We start from the raw sequence: 13,022 nt of genomic DNA on the forward strand, positions 1-13,022 counted from the left end.
TATCAATATAAAGGAGTAAGTGTCTAACTGCCTTTACTTTTTTAAACACACAGTCCTTGTAACTAAGTTTTAAATTTTATTTAAAATATTATTTAAAAGTGATTCAATTTTCAGAAGTCCAATAATAGCCCAATTATTAAGCACATGTCTTGAGAAATGACATAAAACACCTTCTTTTAAATGCTGTGTCCTCATCCTAGTACCATCAGTGGCAATTCACCTGCCAAGACTCAGCAGCCAATCCCTAAACTTGGATCAGATGGGTTCTCAGACACTCTTCACCACCTTGTAAACCTCACTATTTACACACAGAATACTCACACTGGGGTCAACACATGCCTGCCCTAAGCTGTGCAAAGAGTATTTCTTAGGTCTGTGATTTGGTCTAATGCCTTAATGTCTCTCAAGGATAAATTCATTGTCAAGGATGTGTAGGGAGTAGAGATATCAGAAAACTCAGATCATTCACATATAGACAACTGGAAGGGAAAATATGCTAGCTTTCCTAATACAGTGAAACCTTGCTAACATCCCCATTATAGGAAAGTTTAGTTTAACTTATGGATAAAACAAAGTTAAACCATAACTGAAGACACTGAGATGATTTCCAATAAACTTAACAATTTTCCAAATGAGAACATGAGATGGGTGAGAGCCACACTATGCTATAGCTAATCTTATTCATTAAAATGAGTGATGGGATAGAAACATAATCCATATGAGGGTGTGAAGAGGTGGACCAAGCCCCCTTCCCCTGTAACTGCTCTTTTTCATTGTGTGCTAATCTCCCCACTGCCAATATGAATGGTTTATATTGGTCCATAGGCCCTTGTCTGTGGTGTTTCACAATTCTGTTTACTCCTCCTACCAGAAACCCTCCCAAATCTTTGGTTTCTATGATTCTGCATTTTCGTCACTCCTCACTCATATTTATATACCAGAAGAAATTTATTTTCCTCAACCTTTACCTAAGTCCTATTTTTCCTACATTAAAGTAGGCATCCCACGACCACCTCACCCAAGTTCTCATCCCTCTATTCACTCTCTCCTTTAGCCTCATCAATCCTTTTAGGCTGAACAAAAATGTTAATGTAAATGGTTATCAGGTCTCTCCCTGGCCTTGACCTCTGAGATGGAGTCATGCATTTCTCGCTACACCCTGTACTGTTAGTGGCCTCTGGAGGTCCCAGTGGAATAGCTGTCTCCACAGGCTAAAACCCAAACCAGTTTTACCTTATGACCTCAAACTAATTCTCCTGGTATTTTTATTTCTGTTTATTATAGCGTGTCTGCTTTTCTCCTTTCAGCCAGCCACTGGGCATATGACTTAAAAATGATTCCTGACTCCCCTGTGGGCCCAGTCCTGCATTCAACCAGTCTCATATTCCTTCTGATACAGCAGCTTTCATATTCAGCTTTTCATGTTTGTTCCATTGCCATCATTCTCCAAGAAGTTTTTATGATATCATTATTCTGCTTACTAATGTTCCTGTTTCTACCTGCCCCAGTAAATTACTTCCTATTTATAGCCACCAGACTTCCTATTGCTTGCAAAATGAAGTGTAATCACTCAAAATCCTCTACGGCCGGCTTGTCCCAATTCTTTACCTTGAAGCTCATCATTTTGTGCGTACATGGTCCTCAGCTATCATACAAAAAGACTGTTTTTCAGATGCCTCATCTTTCCCATTGCCCAACAAATGTCTGGGGTTTACTTCTCTTAAAACCCAAACTCAACCTCCACATTTACTAACATTACTTCAATAGTCAAGGACAATGCCAGGCGCCTCCCACCACCCTCTTATAACCCATTCCCAGTCCGGTTGGAGTTTATCTCCTCCCCACTCCAAACTCCAGTCTCAATTTCTCTATGTGATTTCAAGCACTGCAGACACCTACTAGTGAAGACCATAATTTAGTGCAATGGGGATCAATTAATGAAGAATGTCTGTAAATACTGCTTTTGTGCTTCTTCCTAGCCAAATCGTATGCCAATCCTCTTTATATTTAAATCGCCTAGCAAATAATATACATACTGCCAATTCCCCAATGATAAAATTTTAAATTTATGTTAATGAAAATGTACTACAATATTATAAGATATATATGTATGTATGTATATAATTTGTTCTTTTGGATGGTTTTGAAATTATAGAAGTACAAGCCTCCTTATTTCTCCTTGCTGGTAGAATTATGCTGCATACTTTTAAACTTCTAATTTTCCTGCTTTAGACAACAGAATGATGTCATTCAAGGACATCTTCATTATGTCATTCAAATTCACTTCGAATGAAGGCCACAACTTTCATTCCATTGAATCAAAACACCTGTTTGCCCCTAAATATCATGCACAAAATATATTTCCATAAGTCTACAACTTTCATCAACGATGCAGAATGAAGAGAACTCCCTGAGGACTGAATAGGTCTGTGCTGCAGGATTCTATCTTTTCATAAAAATCCTGAACTTACAAAAGGAAAGTAGAAAATGTATAAAATAGCTCCTACTGTTTAAATTTACTTAAAAATTGGACTTTAAAAGTTTAATCTAAAATTGCTCCTTGGCTTCTCAGTATTTTTATTTGATTTGTCACTGAGTGATTTTCAAAAATTTAAGTCTCTACTTAGGAGTCTCAGAACTTTATTCGTTAAAGCAGCAATTTTAACGAATATGGTATGCCACAAGAATTTATAAAACGTGATAAAACGTGCAATAGCTGACTATTGAGTCAAAGGCACTGACCTCTTTTCCCAAATAAAAAAATGACAACAGCCAATACGATAGCCATATGGTGTGAATGAAACAAAAGTACACCTATTTTTGTCAGATTTGTAAAAAAATATATACTTTTGGTGTGCCACAGAATTTTAGCAGTGAATGCATATATGCCACGAGATGAAAAAGTTTGAAAATTGCTGCCTTAAAGAAAAGCAAATATATTGTCAGTGGTCATGTTAACCAAAATGCATTCCAGACCATTCATTCTAGGGCAAAAATCCAGTAAGTTCATGTCCATTTTTAAACTGTTTCCAAGGACAGACTGAAGGAAACCTGACATTAGTAATCTTAATGATATACAGTCTCATGACACAGACACTGAAGGCACCTTTATCTTGAAGCTCAGTTAATGACTATCCATTGCTATGGGCTTTATATTTGCTGATTACTTTCATCCAACCACTGAGATTTTGGAAAGAAGGAAGATGACAGAATTCTTCCCTGTCTAAATACATAACTAAGTTACGGCTTATTCCAGTTTGAAGATTTTAATTTCAGAATGATTCTTCCCTCATTACTACCATAACCTTTCCCCAACATGGCTTGTTTTCAAATCATACAGTTTATCTTTCTTGTTGCTGATAACATAGGTCGCTTCCCATGTGTTTCTTGTTACTCTGCAGATTCCAACAAACCCATAGCCTCTTAGTTCACCCTCAATCTGTCAATGCCACATGGTTCATTTGCACTATTGCTCTAGTTTGAGGGTGTGATGGCAGATACAGAATCAATTCCTAAGCATATTATCGTGCCCTGCAAATATCTACATTTTAAGGGAGTTTTGGAATGTGGCAATGATCTTGATTTCTGTATATAATAATTTACCTCACTGGATATTGAAAAGGATGGCAGCCTCAGGGCAATAAAGCATAAGTAGCACTTATTAGATAATAGGCACTGTTTAAACACTGTCTCATTTAATACTCAAAACAAGCAAAGAGGTAGGCAGCATTATCTAAATTTAACAAGAGGAAACTGAAAGCCATCCAGCTAAGGACCTTTTTTAAATTCATGCAGGTAGAAAAAAACCCATGACCAGCTTGCACACTCACACCCCTTCCACCATATTCAATGCCTGAATAAATGACTCAAGGATTTAAAATAACATTAAAGAAAACAAAACTTTCCACATGAAGTAGGGCAGCATAACCACACTTTCACCAGTCATGATCCATCACCCTTGAAATGAAAACGAAATTGTTTTCACAATGGAAAGTTCGAGTCCTGAAGGGGACTAGACAATGATGCTCTAGGTAGGATTCAATGGCTGGTATTTGGTTTGTGTGCTTTTCAAAATGAGAAACATTGAAGGTCTACCTACATTTCCAGAGAATCAATGTGACAGCTCACCTGTTCCAAAGCCCATGTGTTACCAAGCATCTTCTAAATAAAGAAGCTATGGGATTGTCTATTAAAAAGAGGATTTCTGAATTCTTTCTGCTTTGGCTGCAAAGATATCTCACTAGTGTTTAAACAAAAATGAATCCTGAAGCTCTAAAGGCATAAAGCACTTAAAAAGTGAGAGTGAAATTTGGTACCAAGTATTTTTTCAAAATTGTTAAATTGTAAACATTCTAATAAATGTGTATCGGCTATCTTCTACATATCAGGTATGGTTCTACACACTCTAAGAAATTCAAACAAATTATATACCAACTAGAGGCTCAGTGCATGAAATTCATGCATTGGGGGGTGTCTCTCAGCCCAGCCTGCCCCTCTCCAATTTGGGACCCCTCAAGGGATGTCTGACTGCCCATGTTTCTTTAGTTGTCTGGGCAATTCACACAAACTCTGGAGCATATTCTAAGCAGAACAGCCAGTACTATGAGTAATTTTCAATCACCTACAAAGAGTTGAATGAATACGCACTTCAATTCACTTCAGTTCCCACCAAGAATTCATGTGTATGTTTCCACATAACTGTAATGCCTTTTCTCCCTTCCTCTTTTTTCTGTGGCATTTATTAAACTTTTTTTTTCTTCAACAGAAATATATCCACAATAGGATTCTGCTCAGGAGATAACTGAATCCCACTAATAGGTGGAAGTTGTGCCTTTTTAAAGACATAGCTTCTGCCTTCAAAAAAGTGACAGGTTGTGTGTTTGGTTTCTTCAACAGCTAAAAAAAGCAAATAACAAAAACAAAAAACCTGTGGAGAAATAAAATATCACACTTTTCTTGGTACCAGAGAGATAATTGGGGGGGGGGGGGGGCGGGGAAGGACTCAAGAACTGATCTTATATATTTGTCAAATACAGCAATTCTTGAAATAATTATTTTGTTGTATATTTGAGATTACTAACTCAAAAGTCATTATTTCAAAACCCATATGGTGTTATATAATAACATAAAACATAAAAAGAAATATCAACCTCTACAATATGATTATGAAAATTAAATCATGCCAAAACTGTTGGCAACTTAAAATTGATGTAAATGTCTAAATTCATATTCCTACCCAATCTCTCTGACCTTTCTTCACACTAATCCTCAACCTGGTCATGGAGCTTTAGACTCTAACCCCTCATGGCCCCTGCACACATCCTTTCCTTCACTTCATCTGCACAGCTGCTCCCTGAGACCATGGGGAGTACATTTCACCCATTCTCCTTGTCTTCACCTTCTCCATCTTCAAGTGGACAAGCAACTCCCCTGGCACATGGCCCAGGGTCTCAAATCCATGGTCACTCCCCTTTTCCCTCAGAACATTTGTGGTACATGGACCTTTGAGTGTATCAAGCCTAATCCAGGTGCAAGCAGTGGCATCTCCAAATTGTCTTTCTGGGTGGGACTAAGGAGGGTAGGGAAAATTGGTGGAAGATGATGTGGAAGATGAATGTAGAAAGATTTCAAATAAAACTATTTTGTTATCCAGCACTCTGCTTTTGCTTGGCATTTTAATTTTTGGTCAATAAAAAGCATCAACATGTCCTAAAGTCACTTACTCATGCTTCATACAAGATTGCAGAACACATTTGGGTGGGCATAACTCTCACAAGCCATGCCTTGGTATTTTATGAAGGGCAATGACCATGTCTTGTTCTACTGCATTAAAATAAACACACACACACACACACACACCTGCAACAGCACCGTCCACATCATAAGCCCTAGAGAAGTGTCCAGAGACTGAATGAAGAAATGAGCTCCAGATGGGACTGGTGCCCAGTTATACTCCCTAGTACTTTGGCTTTTCCCTAAGGAACTTGGCTTTTCCTTCATGAGCGCAAGCACACACATGCATGCACATACACATACTTTGTTTGTTGTTGTTTTAATATATTTTTATTGATATCAGAGAGGGAGAGAGAGATAGAAACATCAGTGATGAGAGAGAATCATTGATCGTCTGCCTCCTGCATACCCCCTACTGGGGAACAAGCCCACAACCTGGGCATATGCCCTGATCAAGAATTGAACCAGTGACTTCTTGGACTCTGGGTTGATGCTCAACCACTGCACCAGACCCAGCTGGGCAAATGCTTTGTTTTAAATGTATATGGACAATTGTTTCAGGTCTATTTCTCTAACTATAGTGGTACTGTGGTCAGGGACCACACCTATTTCTGCTTCCCACTATATCGCCATTGTGGAACACAATGCCTACAACTACAATGAACTCTCTAACTATCTACTGAATCAATAAAGAAATGAAGACATGGTCTTACAATTACAGTCTATATTTGAATAGGGTGTCATTTGAATATTTTTCTGTTGGGGCATCTAAATATCATGAAAATGTGGACAAGCTAGAAAATGCCCAGAAAAAATAGGAGAAGGGGGGAGATAATTAAAGAAATGAAAAGCCTAATTTGTGACAAATGACTTGAAAAACTAAATATAGAAATTTTGTCTAGGTTAAAAGTCTAAAGAAATGTAAACAGATTTCATACATTCTTAAAAGTAAACAACGACTTATAGTTCAACCAGCATAGTTGGAAGGTGAAGGAGGAGCCACGGAACCCTTCCTGGCTGGTCCTATAAACCCCAGTGGATTCAAGAACTGAGCTTCAGGGGATGCAGTAAGAATACTTAGAATGCTTTGGTACCTTCTCATGCAGTTGTCAAACTACTACACGGTGTAGGAGTTTGTCAGACAATAGCTATAAAACCACCTTATCACTCATAAAGTATTTCACAGTAATCATTCTCATTATATTTCCTCAACAGTTCTGTGAGACATATTGAAATGTCTTATTAGTCCTACGTTTACAAATGGGAAACCTGAATGAAACAATGATATGTGACTTATCATTTAGTGGAATCTTAGACTTGAAGGAGGGTTTTCTAGTCACTAACCCAGGGTTTTTTCCTTTCCATTCTCTGTCATACATTACATTTATTTTGATTTGTATTTATTTGCATTTTACACACATATACAAATATTTTTATGCCATAGACATAGCATAATATTCCTTTTACAGAGAGGAATGACATGATTGAAAATGATATTAATTATCAAAATAGTCACAAATGCAAAATTATATATTCATCTCTGACTCCACTCCAGATATCTACCACTGAAGATGCATAAACATCCTAGATGGTGGATCACAATTTGGACTTAGATGATAATTCATTTATTAAATTCCAACCATTATGAACAATCAAGCATTCTATTGAATAACAGGAGTCTTATTTAATAAGGGTAATTTTGGCATTTTGTAGAATATTTTCCAACTTAATTGCTTTTTCCTTTAAAAAAATTTCATGGAAAAACATTAGTTATGCATTTAAGCCAACATACTGGTCTGCTGTTATTGTGTTTTGTCATATTTGTGTTTATTGTTGACAAAAAAAATTTCTTGGTGTTAGGAAAAAAAACAAACTACTTACGAATAAGTGTGAGACAGTGGAAAGAAGACTAGATTAGATGTGGAATGCTGAGTTTCCCATATTAGTATTATCTAGAGCTATACCCAGGAGAAAAGCCCCTCAGTCTAGATCTCTATCTTTTCCTTGGGGAAAATGAACCTAGAACAGAGCCAACAGTCTTCTCAAAGTAAGAGTTTTGTTGTGTACAAGTCATTTGTGTATCAAAGCAAGAATGGAGAGAACACAGCAATTTTAAAGAAATGTAATATGGAAACTAATTAGGGAAAAGGAGAGAAGACGAGGCAGTAAAGAACCCCATGAAGGAACACTAGGTAAGATGTATGATTATCCAATTTCCAGGAGAAGGGAGTTGAAGGAGTCAAATAAAGCTCCTGTGTCTTATGCCAAAGAAACTAGAAACAGATAATGTGACAGTTTTGAGAGTGGATGCGGGGGAGATTAGCAATTCAATTTTGGAGATAATGAGTTTAATATGTTCAAGTTCACATGACAGGAGACAGTTGGAACTGTAAATTTCTGAAACTTGGAAGTGATGCCAGAGCTTGGGAAAACTTTAAGAGTCAGTATACAGATTTGAAAACCAGAGCCTGGGGAAACATAAGTCCTCCAAGGAAGAGATTGTACACAGATACATTATTGTTATCCGAAGTTCATACTTTATTCAGAGATCCCTATTTTATACCGAATGTCCCTTCTCTGTCCCAGGATCCTGCCCAGAATACCACATTAGAGACAGTTGTCATGTCTGAGTTCCTCTTGATTATGACAGTTCCTTAGACTGTTCTTGATTGTGGTGACTTAGATATTTGGGGGGAGTACTGGTCACATATTTTATAAAATACCCTCCAAAATTTAGATGTGTGATGTTTCTCTTATGATTACACTGGGGTTCTGGGACTGGAGGAGGAAGACCCCAGAGACTGATATCACGTCATGTCAAGAGAGTTCCTAACTAGCAACATGGTTTCTCAACATAACCTTGATCACCTGGCTCTATTGTGTTGGTCAGGTTTCTCATCAGTACACTGAGTCCTATTTTCACTCTTTCTTTGAAATAAATCACCATTGACAGCTCACAATTAGAGAAAATGGGGAGTCACAATGCATTCCTTGAAAGTTTGAATAGCTTAAATTATTTAAAATTCTTTGACAGGGAATTTTGTCTCTTCTCCATTGGTTTATTAACTCAGTTATTTACATCAGTATGGACTCCTGAACACTGATTTCATACTTCGGCTTATAATTCCATACTGGCTTATTCAGTTGCACAATTTGTTCCAACGTGGGTCATTTGCAGCTCTGTAGGTTATCTTTTCAAATTCCACCCGAGCATCCCTCGTCATTAGTAGCTTTTCAAGGAGCACAATTCTTTGCTTGTATCAGCATCACAAGTTGGGGGTCAGAGGTGACAGAGAAATGTGTTTGTCTTCAAATAAAGTTTTCTATAGCTACCAGAAACTGATAAAATGTTCTAAAATAGACCTCCAGGCAACCATCACAAACTTGAGTTTATGCTCTTAACCACAAGACACAGCAGAAGCATTCTGGTACTAACCTTTATTTCATTACTCACAATTCAAACATGAACACATCTATTCCCCCAAATTATTTTCCATTATTTATTTTCACATTTTAAGTGATTTTTCTTTTAATAATAAAGGCAAAATGTTTTCTTTTTCTTTGATGAAACAAAAAATTAAGGCATTTAATAATAAATGTAAACCTTTAAGTATAGTACTAACCTTCCATGAGATAGTTATGCTTTCAATTTTAATATTAAAATGCTAATTTTTATAATTATACACAAATTTGACTTAAATTAAGCTACTTGTTATGAGTTATATAAATTATCTCTTTGGGACAAATACTAAAAAATTTAGAATTTAATCATTTAAATCGATTTTATGAGTGGAACTTAGAGGTCTATATTTTTTAAGTGTCACACAACTCTCTATGGAGGCAATTATTAAAACTTCTCAATAAAAGAATAATGTATAAAACAAGAAAAACATACATTGTACAAAAATATACTTCGTTAAGTATATTCTATATGCATGCTTTATGGTGTTTGTTCATGATTGAGTGTTAGGCTTACGTTATGAACTCTAAAAAAGTTCTGTAAGACTGAAATAGAGAGTATTTTGTGACTTATACCAGGACTAATGCAAGAGATATAATTAAAGTGTTGTGTCTCTTCCACTTCTTAGAATTAATTTAACATGATCTTAACTGTATTTTAGTCACTACATATAGATCAGGAAATGGTGTTACAAATTGACAAAATGTTTCAACATCGTAAAAATAATGTTTTCTTAATATATTTTACAGTACAATTTAAAAACATTTGTGGGATTTAAAAGAAGTACAGAATTTTTGCATTTTCAGTAAGGGAAGCGTGGATATAAAAGCACTTACTATATGTCGTATGTAGGAGGCACCTAACTTCAGAATTTCCAAACAACTATTACTACTTAGAAACTATAAATAAGTGATGATATAATTTCCTGGGAAATATGATTAGATACCCTTTCTGGAACCAGTACTCTCATTACTACTCTGAGTTTTATAATATATAGCTTGGGAGAGGAGACATACTGCCACATACTTCCAGATAATTTGCAGCATCCCTATAATATGGGGTCTGATACTAGCTTTGCTTCTGATTCAGATATGGCATGAAGCTAACTTTTGTCCCTTAAGATATTTTAAGTCAGCAAAGTCCTAGCTCTCACTCTATTTGTGAGTCATAGTATAGCTATTATCCATTCATTCAAATCTTTTTTGGTTATTTCTTTCCCAAACACGCTACATCTCATGGTGGATCATCTAGAGAACTCATTCTTTAGTCCACTGAGTACAATTGATCCTTCACTCAAACACATCCACCAGCCACACCCACACGTGGATCTAGGCTACAACCTAAAGTTTCTGTGTGTACACAGAGATGCTGAACTGCTCGAGAAAAAAACACACACCCACACCCAGATGGTTCGGCAAATTTATGCTCCTCTTCTCAGCCTCATGTGTTATATTCAATTGTACCTTCTGACCTTTCCCTGGATCATCCCACAGTATTAAATCAGCTTTACCTTCAAGAAGAGCCATGGAAGCCTAATGTGATTTAAGGGTTATCTCTGTATGGCTCCTGTCATCTACCTGCATCCAAGTAATTTGCTCCTTTTCCATTATGAACAATTTCTCTTCTACCATCCTATATACTAAAACCCTAATATGCAAATCGACTGAACAGCTGAACAACCAGTCGCTATGACACGCACTGACCACCAGGGAGCAGATGCTCAAAGCAGGAGCTCCCCCTGGTGGTCAGTGTGCTCCCACAGGGGAGCACAGCTCAGCCAGAAGCGGGGCTCATGGCTGGCGAGTAGCAGTGGGAAGCCTTAGCTGGCAGGCGGACATCCCCTGAGGGGTCCCAAACTGCAAGAGGGCACAGGCTGGGCTGAGGGACACTCCCCCACCTCCCCCACCCCCAGTGCACAAATGTCATGCACCAGGCCTCTGGTTAGATATAAAAACTCAAGCACAAAAATAGGATAACATCACTTACTGAGATTTAGGGTTAATCATTCAGTCCTTAAGGAAACATGAGCTGGAGGGCAGATTTAGCCATCAGGTCAAAGTTGACATAATTAGTCAAAGAGATAGTTTGGATATGTGGTCTGATGCAAAGGAATATGGCCTGGACAGAAACACAGCAGGGATTCATTAACATATAGGTAGTGGCAACTCATGACATGGTAATGGATAACATTTACCAAAGAGAAAATGTACAGTAAAAGGCTTGGAAGCTGGACCTTGAGGACCAACAACATTTAAGCTAAGAGTGAAAGGATTCGATCCTGATAGGGACTTTAAGAAACTGGACAGAGATGTAGGAAGATAATCAGAGGAAAGAAGGGTCAGAGAAGTCAAGAAGTGCCAAGTGCCAGTAGGGTTCATATTAATGAGGTCTGGGAAGTGGGCACGGAATTTAGAAGCAAGAATGTTAAGTGACATTTACAAGATTTCTTGGTTGGTTGGTGTTTTCAGCATACTGCTCAAATGAAAAGCAGGTAATGTTGCGTGTAGAAGAAATGATAAGCAAGGGAGAGAGGGTGAATATAAATTCCTCTTTTGAAATGTCTGTAAGTGTAAAAGGTAAGCTATGGAAGTAGAACACTACTTGAGAGCCAAGGGTTTGTTTCATTTCATGTTTAGTGTTTTGAGCTTGTTTCTTATAGATAAAGAAATTAAGTTTACCTGAGATAGAATAAATGATGAAATGCATTTGTAATTATCCATTATTATAGGACATTGTGATACTATCACGTATCTCATTTTCCCAAGAATTTAAAATTAACGCTATTTTTAAACATATAAGTTTCATCAGGATTTTCCCTAACTCTCCAGTATCTGATTTTTTCCTTCTAAATCTGTGTGGGATTTAGTTTCCTCAGATAATTTCTATAGCGCCACAGTCCCAATAAGTAAGGGGGGTGAGTGACATACTTATTTCCATGCAGGGATACCATTAGGTGGAAGAGCCTGTTATCAGACCTCAAGAAGCTAGAGGGAGTGATCTCAGAGGTATGACAGGACTGTAGATTGCGGGAAATTTCTCAGGCATCTGCCACATAATACCTCAGACACGTTTTTTCTTGCCGTTCTTGTATGCCTCTTTTCAGTAGATTTAAATTATTATAATAACCTTGCTAAATTTTCCCAAGCAACTGTAATCCATTATTGTCTAATAAACTCCAATTTATAAGCTATGTAACATATAGCATTTATGTGGTGGCGGACTGTAACCTAATGGCAAATGTTTACCTTTTTGTGTAATAACTATGTCTGTCTTCAGTAATATCTGTAGCTAAAGTTTTACAGCTTCTTTTTACTTCCACCCGTTCCCAATGGCTTCATTATGAGTGCAGCTCTACATTGCTATTTTCACTTAATAGTCTGTTCATTTTTCTAAATAAGCACTACCAATTAAAAGAATATAGGAAAACATAATAAAAGAAAATTAAAAGTATTTTTAGGAAATATAATTGTTTTCACTAGTACTTAAATTTTCGGGATTATTAAACTTAAGTAGAATCAAAAGCAATCTTTACAGTTTTATGTTCATTTGATTTGCCTTCTTGGATAAGAACATTTCAATTTTCAAAATTTACTCTTAACTCTTTACTGTCAAATATTTAGCTTTTTAGAAAAATAAATGAACATTTGGAATAACTGGGTTTTGATAGATAGGATCCAATCCAACACGAAGAACTCAAAATAGGAAACAAAGCTCTCAGAAAACCTCAGCCAATATTCAGTTAATGAGGTACCACTTCCCACTCAAGACTATCAGCTAAGTATCTATGATTCTTACAGAAAAAGAATATATAAATTCTAACAAAATTTTT

This window comes from Myotis nattereri (genome assembly GCF_964212035.1).
Source record: "Myotis nattereri genome assembly, chromosome: 4".
Classification (NCBI taxonomy): Eukaryota; Metazoa; Chordata; class Mammalia; order Chiroptera; family Vespertilionidae; genus Myotis; species Myotis nattereri.